At 38.7% G+C, this 17,295-nt stretch overlaps 2 long non-coding RNA genes across 8 annotated transcripts in view; one reads left to right on the top strand and one right to left on the bottom strand.

The window, feature by feature from the left end:
• The window catches only part of LOC143418902 (uncharacterized), a 330,733-nt gene extending 320,269 nt beyond the window's left edge, over positions 1-10,464 (top strand). For 2 of the 3 annotated variants that reach the window (XR_013098836.1, XR_013098837.1), the window contains exons 4-5: positions 8,962-9,016; positions 9,970-10,464. This is a non-coding gene — a long non-coding RNA (uncharacterized LOC143418902). Of the gene's footprint in view, positions 1-8,958; positions 9,017-9,969 lie in introns of all 3 variants that reach the window. The other variant, XR_013098838.1, reaches the window with a different exon arrangement.
• On the bottom strand, positions 4,471-14,509 carry LOC112434213 (uncharacterized). 5 transcript variants are annotated; one of them, XR_013098833.1, is made up of 8 exons: positions 12,851-14,509; positions 12,154-12,315; positions 11,793-11,901; positions 11,568-11,687; positions 11,264-11,425; positions 7,273-7,386; positions 6,389-6,546; positions 4,471-4,966 (listed from the first exon to the last, which is right to left on the bottom strand). It is a non-coding gene; the product is annotated as an uncharacterized LOC112434213 (long non-coding RNA). The 5 variants fall into 5 exon arrangements; XR_013098834.1 differs by lacking the exon at positions 4,471-4,966 and adding an exon at positions 4,985-5,958; XR_013098835.1 differs by lacking the exon at positions 4,471-4,966 and adding an exon at positions 4,985-5,961 and having other exon boundaries at positions 12,154-12,310; positions 12,851-14,508.
• Between the last annotated feature and the right edge of the window lie 2,786 nt (positions 14,510-17,295).

Below are 17,295 nucleotides of genomic sequence, written 5' to 3'. Positions count from 1 at the left end.
AGTATAGGTTTTCATTATGTGAATAATTTTAAAATCTTAGCTCAAACGGCTGCAAAACCTGTTTGCCCAGCACGGGGATATTGAGTTCTATAAGATAAAGCCATAAACATGGTTGTCTGAGTCTTCTATCAAAAGTTACAGCGATTTATATGAAGTTGTTCAAAAACGCTTTATTTCGCCAAGACAATGCGTTTCTCACTGTTACATGCATTTGAATGGGAAACTCACCCGAGACAAAGTATAGGTTTTCATTATGTGAATAATCTTTAAATCTTAGCTCAAACGGCTGCAAAACCTGTTTGCCCAGCACGGGGATATTGAGTTCTATAAGATAAAGCCATAAACATGTTTGTCTGAGTCTTCTATCAAAAGTTACAGCGATTTATATGAAGTTGTACAAAAACGCTTTATTTCGCCAAGACAATGCGTTTCTCACTGTTACATGCATTTGAATGGGAAACTCGCCTGAAACAAAGTATAGGTTTTCATTATGTGAATAATTTTAAAATCTTAGCTCAAACGGCTGCAAAACCTGTTTGCCCAGCACGGGGATATTGAGTTCTATAAGATAAAGCCATAAACATGGTTGTCTGAGTCTTCTATCAAAAGTTACAGCGATTTATATGAAGTTGTTCAAAAACGCTTTATTTCGCCAAGACAATGCGTTTCTCACTGTTACATGCATTTGAATGGGAAACTCGCCTGAAACAAAGTATAGGTTTTCATTATGTGAATAATTTTAAAATCTTAGCTCAAACGGCTGCAAAACCTGTTTGCCCAGCACGGGGATATTGAGTTCTATAAGATAAAGCCATAAACATGTTTGTCTGAGTCTTCTATCAAAAGTTACAGCGATTTATATGAAGTTGTTCAAAAACGCTTTATTTCGCCAAGACAATGCGTTTCTCACTGTTACATGCATTTGAATGGGAAACTCGCCTGAAACAAAGTATAGGTTTTCATTATGTGAATAATTTTTAAATCTTAGCTCAAACGGCTGCAAAACCTGTTTGCCCAGCACGGGGATATTGAGTTCTATAAGATAAAGCCATAAACATGTTTGTCTGAGTCTTCTATCAAAAGTTACAGCGATTTATATGAAGTTGTTCAAAAACGCTTTATTTCGCCAAGACAATCCGTTTCTCACTGTTACATGCATTTGAATGGGAAACTCGCCTGAAACAAAGTATAGGTTTTCATTATGTGAATAATTTTAAAATCTTAGCTCAAACGGCTGCAAAACCTGTTTGCCCAGCACGGGGATATTGAGTTCTATAAGATAAAGCCATAAACATGGTTGTCTGAGTCTTCTATCAAAAGTTACAGCGATTTATATGAAGTTGTTCAAAAACGCTTTATTTCGCCAAGACAATGCGTTTCTCACTGTTACATGCATTTAAATGGGAAACTCGCCTGAAACAAAGTATAGGTTTTCATTATGTGAATAATTTTAAAATCTTAGCTCAAACGGCTGCAAAACCTGTTTGCCCAGCACGGGGATATTGAGTTCTATAAGATAAAGCCATAAACATGGTTGTCTGAGTCTTCTATCAAAAGTTACAGCGATTTATATGAAGTGGTTGAAAATCGCTTTATTTCGCCAAGACAGTGTGTTTCTCACTGTTACATGCATTTGAATGGGAAACTCACCCGAGACAAAGTATAGGTTTTCATTATGTGAATAATTTTAAAATCTTAGCTCAAACGGCTGCAAAACCTGTTTGCCCAGCACGGGGATATTGAGTTCTATAAGATAAAGCCATAAACATGTTTGTCTGAGTCTTCTATCAAAAGTTACAGCGATTTATATGAAGTGGTTGAAAATCGCTTTATTTCGCCAAGACAGTGTGTTTCTCACTGTTACATGCATTTGAATGGGAAACTCACCCGAGACAAAGTATAGGTTTTCATTATGTGAATAATTTTAAAATCTTAGCTCAAACAGCTGCAAAACCTGTTCTGTTTGCCCAGCACGGGGATATTGAGTTCTATAAGATAAAGCCATAAACATGTTTGTCTGAGTCTTCTATCAAAAGTTACAGCGATTTATATGAAGTTGTTCAAAAACGCTTTATTTCGCCAAGACAATGCGTTTCTCACTGTTACATGCATTTGAATGGGAAACTCGCCTGAAACAAAGTATAGGTTTTCATTATGTGAATAATTTTAAAATCTTAGCTCAAACGGCTGCAAAACCTGTTTGCCCAGCACGGGGATATTGAGTTCTATAAGATAAAGCCATAAACATGTTTGTCTGAGTCTTCTATCAAAAGTTACAGCGATTTATATGAAGTTGTTCAAAAACGCTTTATTTCGCCAAGACAATGCGTTTCTCACTGTTACATGCATTTGAATGGGAAACTCGCCTGAAACAAAGTATAGGTTTTCATTATGTGAATAATTTTTAAATCTTAGCTCAAACGGCTGCAAAACCTGTTTGCCCAGCACGGGGATATTGAGTTCTATAAGATAAAGCCATAAACATGGTTGTCTGAGTCTTCTATCAAAAGTTACAGCGATTTATATGAAGTTGTTCAAAAACGCTTTATTTCGCCAAGACAATGCGTTTCTCACTGTTACATGCATTTGAATGGGAAACTCGCATGAAACAAAGTATAGGTTTTCATTATGTGAATAATTTTTAAATCTTAGCTCAAACGGCTGCAAAACCTGTTAGCCCAGCACGGGGATATTGAGTTCTATAAGATAAAGCCATAAACATGTTTGTCTGAGTCTTCTATCAAAAGTTACAGCGATTTATATGAAGTGGTTGAAAATCGCTTTATTTCGCCAAGACAGTGTGTTTCTCACTGTTACATGCATTTGAATGGGAAACTCGCCTGAAACAAAGTATAGGTTTTCATTATGTGAATAATTTGAAAATCTTAGCTCAAACGGCTGCAAAACCTGTTTGCCCAGCACAGGGATATTGAGTTCTATAAGATAAAGCCATAAACATGTTTGTCTGAGTCTTCTATCAAAAGTTACAGCGATTTATATGAAGTTGTTCAAAAACGCTTTATTTCGCCAAGACAATGCGTTTCTCACTGTTACATGCATTTGAATGGGAAACTCGCCTGAAACAAAGTATAGGTTTTCATTATGTGAATAATTTTAAAATCTTAGCTCAAACGGCTGCAAAACCTGTTTGCCCAGCACAGGGATATTGAGTTCTATAAGATAAAGCCATAAACATGTTTGTCTGAGTCTTCTATCAAAAGTTACAGCGATTTATATGAAGTTGTTCAAAAACGCTTTATTTCGCCAAGACAATGCGTTTCTCACTGTTACATGCATTTGAATGGGAAACTCGCCTGAAACAAAGTATAGGTTTTCATTATGTGAATAATTTTAAAATCTTAGCTCAAACGGCTGCAAAACCTGTTTGCCCAGCACGGGGATATTGAGTTCTATAAGATAAAGCCATAAACATGTTTGTCTGAGTCTTCTATCAAAAGTTACAGCGATTTATATGAAGTGGTTGAAAATCGCTTTATTTCGCCAAGACAGTGTGTTTCTCACTGTTACATGCATTTGAATGGGAAACTCACCTGAGACAAAGTATAGGTTTTCATTATGTGAATAATTTTAAAATCTTAGCTCAAACGGCTGCAAAACCTGTTCTGTTTGCCCAGCACGGGGATATTGAGTTCTATAAGATAAAGTCATGAATACGTATATCTGAATCTTCTATCAAAAGTTACAGCTATTTATATGAAGTTGTACAAAAACGCTTTATTTTGTCAAGACAGTGGGTTTTAGAGTCTTCATCATTAAATCTCTGGTTGCTTCATTTTTCTATCCTATATCAGATATTTTAAAGGCTAGCTTAGGTAAAGTTCCATTCTCATGGTGAGGCAAAGTGCTTTGTGTGTGTGTGTGTGTGTGTGTGTGTGTGTGTGTGTGTGTGTGTGTGTGTGTGTGTGTGTGTCATGAACGGCTATAAAAGGCCTATAATTAAAGAACAAAGCGGGTTTGAGTTCGAGTTGCGGCAGACTGTCACTACTTGTAAATGGAACGCAGCCTTCCTACGGCGGACAGCTAATAACAGGAATCGGACGCGGTCCAGCCAAGTCCACAGCAACCACCATAGCAACCGCCTAGCATGACCTTAAAAACATATTCTGTCTTCATAACTATCAAAATCGTGAAATGATTTGCAAAGTGTGAAAGTGTTACAGCTGCAGAGAGCTATGGCGGTATCTATGGAAGCTGTTTGCATAGCTAATAATATACGATGTAACCATGGAGACAGTCAGTCACTTGAGCTAGCGGTGCATGTTTACTACAGTGAATAAGGTGATTGAGTGCACAGCGTCCACACTCTGCAGGGGGTAAAGACATTACTTCAATATTGTTTTATATTGATATATATTAGCCTTCTGTTGACCATCACCTCAGGTTCACCATTACAGTTTCAGATTACAGATGCACACTGTCTAAACACATTCAAAAACTCATGTCTCAGAAATAAGCACAGCTGTTCATGTTTGTCATTAGAGTTTTATTTGTAAGAAAATTATGAACTTCATATTGTGCATTAAATAAAAGAACATTTCACAACTCTGAGTCAACAGAAACAGGTAACAGAAATGTCTCTAATGTGTACAGTGTAGTGTAAGCATTAAAAGATCATAAAGGAAAAACTAACATTTATGTGAAACTAATTGTAATAAAAAAATGAGCAGGTGCTTTATAGATTCAAAAGAAAGAATCTGAAAACAACACTTTTTTGGTCTAAGTGATCAAAGTAGAAAACAGAACTGATGTTCAAGAACAAACCGTAGCTGCACTAATATTACACATCTCGATCGTTGTACTGAACAGACATGTTGCTTTTAAAACCACATGCAGTGTGTGACCATGACTGTTCACTGAGACCATGAACGCCACTTCGCTGAAGCATTCTTCTTCTTCTTCTTGCCATTAAATTGGAAGCAGAAGCAGCACGAGCTGATTTGATCTACTGAAAGAAAAAAGCAGAACATCTGAGTTGAAACCAGTCAGCTCATTAAGACAGGAACAAATTCAATGCAGTGTCTCAAGTGGCTTAGCCTGTTACAACTGTTGATACAAGCTTAATACGGTTAACACACAGTGTCAGGGAGCTCCAGTGTGGGAACTAGTGGCTTTAGGTTTGTAGTCATTTAACTTTCATCCATTCATTCATTTAATTCAGGAGGAAGAAATGCCAGGTTGGTGCAGGCTGGTTACATGCATTTGGTCCCATGCTGTCTTTAATTAAATGACTTGGTTCATTTTATGGCTGGGCTGTATGTGGGGTTATATCATGTTATTTGGGCAGGAGTACCTGTCCCCTGTTAGACTTAGAAAGTTTCTCCATAAGTAGAGTTTCTAACTCTTCTAGCACATCTGTGGCTGACAGCTTTTTGGTGGCTCTTTTTACCCCACACTGGTTGTGAGTGTGTAAATAGCCCCACTAGTTATTTTGGGTTGCAGTTAACTAGGGAGGAAGGGCTGGGTATGCCATGATTAGGTGAATAACAATTATATGTGATACATAAATTTCACAATGCATGCATATATCTCTATCAATTAAACCTGGCCTGAGGGCTGCCATTTTTTACATTCAGTTATTTCTCTTAGAAATGTTGGAACTAAATAATGAATGTGTTACAGTTAAAGTGAAACACTGGTCAGTGTAAATGGCTCATTGGGACACAGAAACCTTTAAATTAAACCTGATATCTAGTGTCAAACAATATCAAAGCTGTAAAAGATGTTTACATTCAGAATTTATAAAACTATGATTGTAAATAAATTCAAACAAGTGAGCTTTTCTCTTTGTGCTGAATATCAACATTGTGGTTTCTTAGACTGTAAGCTTTACTTTAGTGCAACCAGTTGCAGAAGCTGCCACTCCAAATGTCTTTTGATAACAAGAAAAAAATACACGGCCTGAAGTTCTTCTCTGAAATCTTCTGCAATCGGCTTTGTCTGCTGGTTTGAAGACAATAAACCATAAAAAAGATGATTTAGTCACTTTGTCTGTGTCATGCAGCTCGAATGTGTCGTGTAACGATGTTGAATAGCCGTCGTTATCCCTCTGCTGCGTCAGTAGGATTGTACTGTACAGCATCTCATTGATATGTGAGGAATGCTAATGTAACACGATAACAGACTTACATCATTAAAATATAAAGTGCAGGAGATATTTAGATATTTTTTATATTTATATTACATTTTATAGCTGACGGATTTTACTAAATAGATAGAATTTACTAAATAGCTGGATGAACATGAAAAATATGTCTATAATAACAAATGACCATGAGAGCCAGTAGAATTAATTCAGCTGGACACTCAAAAGACGTCCTTAAATGCTCTTTAAGTGGCAGAACAGATGAACAAACAGTTAATCGCTTACTTGAGATGAAATCTGCTCAGCTACTTTGAAAACAGCTTCTAACTGGTTCCTCCTTTAACAGGATGACTGCTCAGGGGTAAGGCCATCATGCAATCCAGCAACCTTTATGGTTCTGCTTTGATTCACCAGGAACTATTAGGGAAACCTTCCAGCGCCTCCTGTGAAAGACACAGGCATAAACACACAAACATTTATTAACATGTTCCACAGTGTTCCAGTTTGATTTTCTTATCCTGTGGACAACAACGTACATGGATGCAGGTTTATTGTTAACTTTTGTAAGGTTTATTTAATGAACATATCCAGCTGCAGCTCCACTGTGATCCTGAACTGGAGAAGCACTTAAGAAAATGTGTCAATAAATGGACAAACATCAACTTACTATATTTATCCAAACAGACGGGACCAATAATGCTTCGCTGAGTTAGAGACTTTAACAGACTCTTCTATGTAAGAATGTCTCGTGCTGATATACCTGCAAACTTGACAACAAAGGTTTTTCAGACTACATGTAGCTGTCCTCTATGTCAGCTAACACATTTACATTTATGTCACACTTATTTCTGCTTTCCCATTTTATAATTATTACTTACATTTTGATTAGATACCTTGAGTTTGTAAATGATCAGATTACATAATTGGAATACAATGTATCCAATTCAGGGTTGCGGGAGGATGAAGCCTATCCCAGCTGATACAGGACAAAGACAGGCTGCCAGTTTATTGCAGGGCTAATACAATATGTGTAACAGAAAATCCACTTAAATGTTTGATATTTCTTATAATAATCATAATTATGACTATTATTTAAAGGTTTCTTCATAAATACATTTTGATTTTTTATAACCCCTAAAATATAAACCTGAGCTGTTTCAGATTCTGACCTCTGACCTCAGTGACCTGGCTGTGTCCTCACTGCAGCTCCCTCTTGGAAGTACGTCTGCTTCTTGTCTTCCCCCAGTGTTGACCGCCTGATATCAAGATATCACGTACTGTAACTGAGGAACAAAAAAGGACAAACACTTGCCTTCATTTAAAAGTACATTCATACAGAGATAATCTATGGAAACACACTAGTTCACAGTTTGGGAGGAACCAGTTCCTGTGAAACATTTCTGTATATGAACATCATGTGGAGAATGAATGAAATGAGTTCTTCAGGTGACTCAGCAGTCCCACACTGACAAATGAAATCTAGTTAAACTATTAAGCATATTTGCTCTTCTGAAATCTGTGTTAAACAACAACAAACATAAATTAGTAACAAAAACTACAGCTGAGTATAGGCTTTACAAACCACCAGCAGCCATAATGCTAAATTTTAATCTTCAAATGTTTCTGAGCTGTCTTCAACCTGCTTTTAGCACATTAAAGTCTCAATAAATAAAGTCAATGCAGACTCAATCCTAAATGTTCAGCACACAGAGACACAGAGGTACTGTTTAAAGTTTAGTGTTAACTTGAGTCACTGATCATTCACAGTATTACAGAGTCTGGCAGTCTTTGCATGATGTCCACGTCACTGTAAGTTTCTAGCTGACTCTCAGGTGTGCCAGCAGGAAGGAGTAATAATAACCTGCATCCTGAGGTTTGTCATGCAGGATTAAAGGAGCCAAGCTTTGTTCACACAGCTAGGATTGTATTTTACACTGACCGTGGGTCAGTATCAACTTCAAGAAGACAGCTGTAACTGTTGATAGAAGAATCACACACACATATTTATGGCTTTGCCTTATAGAATTCAGCATCTCAGTGCTCAGGAAATAGGTTTTGCAGCTGTTTGAGCTAAGATTTTCAAGTTATTCACAAATTAAAACCTATACTTTGTGTCGGGCAAGAACTAAATTCAAATGCATGTAACAGTGAGAAACGCACTGTCTTGGCGAAGTAAAGCGTTTCTCATCAACTTCATAGAGCTTGCTGTAACTTTTGATAGAAGACTCAGACAAACATATTCATGGCTTTATCTTATAGACTTCAATATCCCCCCAATGTGTGTGTGAGTCTTCTCTCAAAATTTACAGCTGTCTTTATGAAGTTTATGGAAAAACGCTTTATTTCACCACGTTAGTGCGTTTCTCGCTATTACATGCATTTGAATGGAGTTCTCGCCCGACACAAAGTATAGGTTTTCAATTTGTGAATAACTTGAAAATCTTAGCTCAAACAGCTGCAAAACCTATTTCCTCAGCACGGAGATGCTGAATTCTATAAGGCAAAGCCATAAATATGTGTGTGTGTGAGTCCTCTATCAAAAGTTACAGCTGTCTTCATGAAGTTGATACTGACCCAGGGTCAGTGTAAAATACAAGTTATTCACATAATGAAAACTTATACTTTGTTTCGTGCAAGAACTCCATTCAAATGCATGTAATAGTCAGAAACGCACTGTCTCGGCGAAATGAAGCCTTTTTGTACAACTTCATGAAGTTAGCTGTAACTTTTGATAAAAGGCTCAAAGCAGAGAGATAACGACGGCTATTCAACATCGTTACACGACACATTCGAGCTGCATGACGCAGACAAAGTGACTAAATCATCTTTTTTGTGGTTTATTGTCTTCAAACCAGCAGACAAAGTCGATTGCAGAAGATGTCGGAGAAGAACTTCAGGCCGTGTACTGAAAAGGTATTTTTTTCTTGTTATCAAAAGACATTTGGAGTGGCAGCTTCTGCAACTGGTTGCACTAAAGTAAAGCTTACAGTCTAAGAAACCACAGTGTTGATATTCAGCACAAAGAGAAAAGCTCACTTGTTTGAATTTATTTACAATCATAGTTTTATAAATTCTGAATGTAAACATCTTTTACAGCTTTGATATTGTTTGACACTAGATATCAGGTTTAATTTAAAGGTTTCTGTGTCCCAATGAGCCATTTACACTGACCAGTGTTTCACTTTAACTGTAACACATTCATTATTTAGTTCCAACATTTCTAAGAGAAATAACTGAATGTAAAAAATGGCAGCCCTCAGGCCAGGTTTAATTGATAGAGATATATGCATGCATTGTGAAATTTATGTATCACATATAATTGTTATTCACCTAATCATGGCATACCCAGCCCTTCCTCCCTAGTTAACTGCAACCCAAAATAACTAGTGGGGCTATTTACACACTCACAACCAGTGTGGGGTAAAAAGAGCCACCAAAAAGCTGTCAGCCACAGATGTGCTAGAAGAGTTAGAAACTCTACTTATGGAGAAACTTTCTAAGTCTAACAGGGGACAGGTACTCCTGCCCAAATAACATGATATAACCCCACATACAGCCCAGCCATAAAATGAACCAAGTCATTTAATTAAAGACAGCATGGGACCAAATGCATGTAACCAGCCTGCACCAACCTGGCATTTCTTCCTCCTGAATTAAATGAATGAATGGATGAAAGTTAAATGACTACAAACCTAAAGCCACTAGTTCCCACACTGGAGCTCCCTGACACTGTGTGTTAACCGTATTTAGCTTGTATCAACAGTTGTAACAGGCTAAGCCACTTGAGACACTGCATTGAATTTGTTCCTGTCTTAATGATTTCAGCTGACTGGTTTCAACTCAGATGTTCTGCTTTTTTCTTTCAGTAGATCAAATCAGCTCGTGCTGCTTCTGCTTCCAATTTAATGGCAAGAAGAAGAAGAAGAATGCTTCAGCGAAGTGGCGTTCATGGTCTCAGTGAACAGTCATGGTCACACACTGCATGTGGTTTTAAAAGCAACATGTCTGTTCAGTACAACGATCGAGATGTGTAATATTAGTGCAGCTACGGTTTGTTCTTGAACATCAGTTCTGTTTTCTACTTTGATCACTTAGACCAAAAAAGTGTTGTTTTCAGATTCTTTCTTTTAAATCTATAAAGCACCTGCTCATTTTTTATTACAATTAGTTTCACATAAATGTTAGTTTTTCCTTTATGATCTTTTAATGCTTACACTACACTGTACACATTAGAGACATTTCTGTTACCTGTTTCTGTTGACTCAGAGTTGTGAAATGTTCTTTTATTTAATGCACAATATGAAGTTCATAATTTTCTTACAAATAAAACTCTAATGACAAACATGAACAGCTGTGCTTATTTCTGAGACATGAGTTTTTGAATGTGTTTAGACAGTGTGCATCTGTAATCTGAAACTGTAATGGTGAACCTGAGGTGATGGTCAACAGAAGGCTAATATATATCAATATAAAACAATATTGAAGTAATGTCTTTACCCCCTGCAGAGTGTGGACGCTGTGCACTCAATCACCTTATTCACTGTAGTAAACATGCACCGCTAGCTCAAGTGACTGACTGTCTCCATGGTTACATCGTATATTATTAGCTATGCAAACAGCTTCCATAGATACCGCCATAGCTCTCTGCAGCTGTAACACTTTCACACTTTGCAAATCATTTCACGATTTTGATAGTTATGAAGACAGAATATGTTTTTAAGGTCATGCTAGGCGGTTGCTATGGTGGTTGCTGTGGACTTGGCTGGACCGCGTCCGATTCCTGTTATTAGCTGTCCGCCGTAGGAAGGCTGCGTTCCATTTACAAGTAGTGACAGTCTGCCGCAACTCGAACTCAAACCCGCTTTGTTCTTTAATTATAGGCCTTTTATAGCCGTTCATGACACACACACACACATATAAAGCACTTTGCCTCACCATGAGAATGGAACTTTACCTAAGCTAACCTTTAAAATATCTGATATAGGATAGAAAAAATGAAGCAACCAGAGATTTAATGATGAAGACTCTGGGTTCTGTAGTGACCTGAATGACTCTTTGCATACAATTTATTGAAGAGGACTTTAGAATGCACTTTACATTTAGACTGTTGCTGTTTAATTTTTTACATTGTTGCGGTGTTATGTCATGAATAAAGTTCACCTGCTGGGGGTTTGATGGATCAGATCATCATAATCAATGGGTCCTGAGGTGGGCGGGACTGTCTCTGGTGATGTCACCATGAAGGAACAGCATCTGGCACGTGTTGCTGAAACATCCCAGTACACTGGTGTAGTTTCCTCTCCAGCTGTTTGACATTTGACACTTCAACATTAAGGGGAAGAAGAAGAAACAGTGTTAGGTCAGGTGACCACATGGTTTCTAAAGTAACTGACAGGAAGTAACCAGGCCGTTAGAAATGGATGGCATGTGTTTAGAGTTACTGGAGTTGGGTAACTCTACTTACCAAAAGCAGAAGCACACAGATGAAGGATCAGATGCTGAATGTTGCAGGAACATGCTCGTGCGGTGGTCATTCAGTACTGCTCCGGCAGGTTAGACAGTCCAAGACTGATATACTGCCCATCTGAGAGTTTGAAAACACACATGCAAAGATTTATTTTGTATTACAGTCAAAGTTGGATGTTCATTTTTGTCCTTTAAAAATGTTTGTGTATTTGAAAGCGTTAACATTTAAGGATGACTTGGATCGTCTCCTTTAAAGGGGAGACAAGTGTATCCACTGATCCACGTCACTTTACCTGGATGATGACTCCTCTCCCCCTCACTCAGAAACGCTCCTAATATAACCAAGCAAATAAATAATATTGAAGATTTACTTACATCATTACAAAAACAGGAAAAACATCTCCCTTTGATTCTATTTCTCCATTCCTGCTGAACATCAGGCAACAAATATCTCAATAAATCACAGTAAAATGTAAAGCACATGTTTTCTCTGCTTTGTCTAACCTCTGCAGAGCCTCTGTCAAGAAAAACATATCTGTAAGCATAAAACAAATATACATTTCATAACACGTCACTGGACAAACCTCGGTCAGTTGATTTCCTCTGTGCAGTGCAGACGAACATCAGTCAGCAAGTCAAGGTGGTGAGATGGACTGGTGTCCTTTGTGACTCTGCTGGTTCTTCTGAGGAAATACCACTGTCTCTCCACACCGTCACCATCTGTGAGCACAAACTGCTGCTCTGCTCTGCCAGCATGTAGGAAATCACATATCACACACACAGGGGTGAAGAAACATTAGAACTCAACTTTGGATACTTTAGATCTAAACAGATCAAAGTAGCTCTTAGCTTCAACAATCAGTGAACAGACAAACAATGATACCATACTGATTCTGTATGAATACAATATGGTATTTTCAATACAGGTGTCAAATTAATTTACTAAAACTAATACAGATATATGTATTTTTTTTGATAAATTCGTTTGCTAAATTATAAGAATATATATTTTTTCATTTAACAATTGCAACTGAAAGAAATTAAATATTGAACAAAAATATATTGTCACATTCTGAGCATGCTCAGCATGCTGACAGACTTGAAGTTGCTACAGATTTTAAGAAGTGATAATTATAGGGAAAAAACTTCTCTTTTTCATCCGTTTAATCAAACATTTGATGCCTTAGATGTCTCAGTCCTATAGCATTCTGCAACTACAACTAAGCTGAAGCTTGGATTTGGCTGCAGGTGCCCTGTACATCCTTTTCAACATGTGGGTACCATTTAATCACACTTCTTCCTGAGCTTTGCTTCGTCACAAGACCAAAGGTGGCATCCCGTGTCACGGTCATATCATCATCCAGAAGAAACATTTGAAGAAACATCATGGAGAAGAAACATTTACGCGCCTCCCGGTTTTGTTTTCTGATCCTGCAAAAAGACTGAGGACAACAAAGCCCAGAGAACACGAGATACACAACATCCAACATTCAGACTCAACAGCCTCCATAAATGAAGAGCACCAGGTTGGTTCAGTTATAGTAGATGTCATGGAATTTTTTTAATAAAGTCTGCAACACAGAAAGAGCTGTGATCATGCTATTTATTACTGTGCACAGGAGAGCAAACACACATCAAACATCACAGTTCAGTCATGTCAGCTCTGCCACTTCACGTGTCTCGCTATGAAACCTAACGGATCAATGGTTATGCTGTTTTGTGCCCTTGACGTTATCAGCACCTGTAAAGGGAGTTGTTTTCTCAAACTGCTGAAGTAAGTTCATCTAGTTTTAGAAACTTTCATTGAACAGTCTATAACAGTGTCACAACTAAGCATATGCATAAGCACTTAAATGCTTTAAATGAGAATAACATAAAATTTCTATTACAGGAGCTAGAGCCTGTCCCAGTAGTCATAGGTAGAGCACACCTGGACAGGTCACCAGTCTGTCAGAGGACTAACACAGATGCAGCCTGACTCAATCCTAAATGTTCAGCACACAGAGACACAGAGGTACCGTTTAAAGTTTAGTGTTAACTTGAGTCACTGATCATTTGCAGTATTACAGAGTCTGGCAGTCTTTGCATGATGTCCACGTCACTGTAAGTTTCTAGCTGACTCTCAGGTGTGACAGGTGTGCCAGCAGGAAAGAGTAATAATAGCCTGCATCCTGAGGTTTTTCATGCAGGATTAAAGGAGCCAGGCTTTGTTCACACAGCTAGGATTGTATTTTACACTGACCCTGGGTCAGTATAAGTATCATACAGTTTAAACGAAGCACTGAAACTTGCACATATTTATTACAGATGCACTGAAGCTAATCGAGATATTTGCTGTCAGTCTGTGGCTGCGATTAAACACTTTACTGGAAACTTTATTAACTAGTAACTTCGTCAGTCATGACAGAAGCTAATATTTCTGTGCTAACATCGTTTAAACAGTAACAGCTTTACTCCAATATAAGCTAACGTTTACACCGTAACTTTAAGCTAGCACCATAAAGACGGTAAAACACGTAATAACATCTACAAATGCATCTTAAAGCTGTTATATTAGCACTCGGTGTATTACTAACATAACCACATTAACATTATTGACACTCGCTGGTCTGACTTAATAGTCATTCTATAAATGCTGTCCGTTTAAACGGTCTTACCTGTACACACTGCTGTATCCACCGGATTGCAGCCAGAGTGGATTCTGGAGTCTTCCCACGCTCCTGTTAGTGATCCTCCATCTGGATGGATGATAACAACCTTCTGAACAATCTAGCAGGAGATGGTCCATATCTAGGGGATATGGACTGATAACAGCCGAAGCGGGTGAATAAAGTCACCCAGTCGCTAGCTGTGCGATTACCCAGCATACACCAGCACAATATTAGGCACAGCACCACCATAGACATTTTCAGTGGTTTTGAATGCAGGACATGGTTATCTTACCTTGTAAAATGCATGACAATAAAACAGCTAACCACCATAAAATGGTATTGTGTATGTATGTATGTGCATGTGTGTGTGTGTGTGTGTGTGAGAGAGAGAGAGAGAGAGAGAGAGAGAGAGAGAGAGGGGGGGGGGGGGGGAGAGATCAAAGGCGTGCGCTTATGTTTTTTCTTGATCAAGAGTGTGCCTCCTCTCTCTTATTGGATGTATGGTATAGCATGTTTATTCAGGTGCACCTTTGAAGTCTATGAAAATACTTTGCAGCCTGGTCTGAGTGGTCATTTCTGCACAGACACAATGAAGCGTGCACTCAGTTTAGAGGAGGCTGTTGCTGCAGTTTTGCACTCTCCACAAGCAGTGGAGATACTTCTGACAGCGAAGAAGAATTTTTGCCAGGCACCGAGGAGCTTTGCAGCTCATGTGCGGAGGAGGAGAAGGAGAAGGAGGAAGAAGAGCAGGAGGAAGAGACAAGACTGGAGGATGGCCAGTAGAGATCTAAAAATGGAGAAATCATGTGGCAACCCACACACGAAGAGGTCCTGCTATTTTTTCCTCCCCCCATTTTAACCCCAGGACCAACCCATTATGCAATTCCTATAGGATCAGCAGCCCTGTGAGCACTTTCCATCTTTTATTTGCAGAGGACATTATGCAGCTAATCCTGCATTTCACCAACCTGCAGGGGCAACAGGTCAGTAAAAGACTGGAAGGACATAGATGAGGCTTACATGGGGCTTGTGATGAAACAACAACAAGCCTGTGAAATGGGGAGACAGGGCTCTTCTGTTTCATGCTACCATGTCAAAAAAAAAAAAAAAGATTTGAGCAAATTAATCGGGCAGTAAGATTCGATGATCGTCTCTCCCGTCCAGGTCGCTACAGGGGGGGGGGGGGGCAAGGCTGTGGTTTCCTACATTCCCAAGCAAAGAAAAAAGGTTGTCTTATTGAGCACCAGGCACCGTGAGCTACAAGTCCAGGACTCTGGGAAGAGAAAGCCCCACATCATCCCGGATTATAACAAATGCAAAGGGACTGTGGATCATTTGGACCAGGTAAGCACAATTATAAGTAATTTATTTGCCAAATTGTTTACCGTTTCTCATTGTTATAACTGATAAAGTCAGATAATGTGATTATAATAGTTTTGATATGAGATGATAGTTTTAGACTATGATAGTTTTGATAGTTACAGTAAGGAGGGGGGGGGGGGGGGGGGGGGTCCAGTTTGACGCCCACAGGCAGGAAGAATCTCTTGCTTATGGCTGTATAAATCTGTTCATGTCACCTGATCATTTCTTTTTGTTTTGCAGGTTTGTGGCAACTACTCCTGCCGTAGAAGGACACATAGGTGGCCCATGTGTCTGTTCTACCACATGATCGAGGTAAGCTGCTATAATGCTTTCATTCAAGACAGCTGTAACTTTTGATAGAAGACGCATATAAACATATTTATGGCTTTATCTTATAAAGTTCGATATCCCCGTGTTGAGCAAACAGGTTTTGCAGCTGTTTGATCTAAGATTTTCAAGTTATTCACAAAATGAATACCTATACTTTGTTTCGTGCGACAACTTCATTCAAATGCATGTAATAGTCAGAAACGCACTGTCTTGGCGAAATAAAGCGTTTACAACTTCATGAAGACAGCTCTAACTTTTGATAGGAGACTCAGATATGCGTATTTATGGCTTTATCTTATCGAATTCAATATCCCCGTGTTGAGCAAACAGTTTTAAAGCTATTTGAGCTAAGATTTTCAAGTTATTCACAAGATGAAAACCTATACTTTGTTTCGTGCGAGAACTCCATTCAAATGCATGTAATAGTCAGAAACGCACGGTCTCGGCGAAATAAAGTGTTTTTGTACAGCTTCATGAAGTTACCTGTAACTTTTGATAGAAGGCTCAGACACACATCAATATGGCTTTGCCTTATACAATTCAGCATCTCCGTGCTGGGGAAACAGGTTTTGCAGCTGTTTGAGCCAAGAGCTTCCAGTTATTGAAAAAATGAAAGCCTATACTTTGTTTCGTGCGAGAACTCCATTCAAATAAAAGGGTTTACAACTTCATGAAGACAGCTGTAACTTTTGATAGGAAACTCAGATATACGTATTTATGGCTTTATCTTATAGAATTCAATATCCCCGTTGAGCAAACAGTTTTAAAGCTATTTGAGCTAAGATTTTTAAGTTATTCACAAAATAAAAAGCTATACTTTGTTTCGTGTGAGAACTCCATTTATGTTACGCCCCTAATCTAGGCGTGTAGGGACGCACATAAGGTTGGAGGAGAGAGAGACAAATCCCCGCCCTGGTTCCCAAGCAAACATCCAAACCAGTTGTGAGTAAAAAAAGGTGATTTTATTTAAGGACAAGAAGCATAGCTCCAGGGTGAGCCCAGGCCAAAATAATAAACAAAACCAACTAAGACCCACCAGAAAAGACGAACTAAACCCTAGGAAAGAAAAAGAACAAACAAATGACAGAGCTATCCCTCGCTCATTGACCAAGAAAACAGGAGAAAACGATTCCAAAAGAAAAGGCAGCTCACCCCTTCCGCTTCAGCCCACGAGTGCCTAAGATCTCAGCTAATGCACTAGGAGCGGCTTTTACAATTCACCCGCACACAAATACACAAGATAAGCACAGGCTAGGAAAACCATGGTCAGGACCGCGACGGCTGTCAGGCTACTCGCTCGTTGCACACACTCTCTCTCTCTCCCCTCTGGAGCTGTCAGAGCGGCTTTTTGAACGTGGTCACCTGTTCCATGGTCCAATCAGC

Source organism: Maylandia zebra, linkage group LG6 (assembly GCF_041146795.1).
Source record: "Maylandia zebra isolate NMK-2024a linkage group LG6, Mzebra_GT3a, whole genome shotgun sequence".
Lineage (NCBI taxonomy): Eukaryota > Metazoa > Chordata > Actinopteri > Cichliformes > Cichlidae > Maylandia > Maylandia zebra.
The sequence above is the reverse complement of the archived record's forward strand: the minus strand, read 5'-3'. Positions and strand labels throughout refer to the sequence as shown.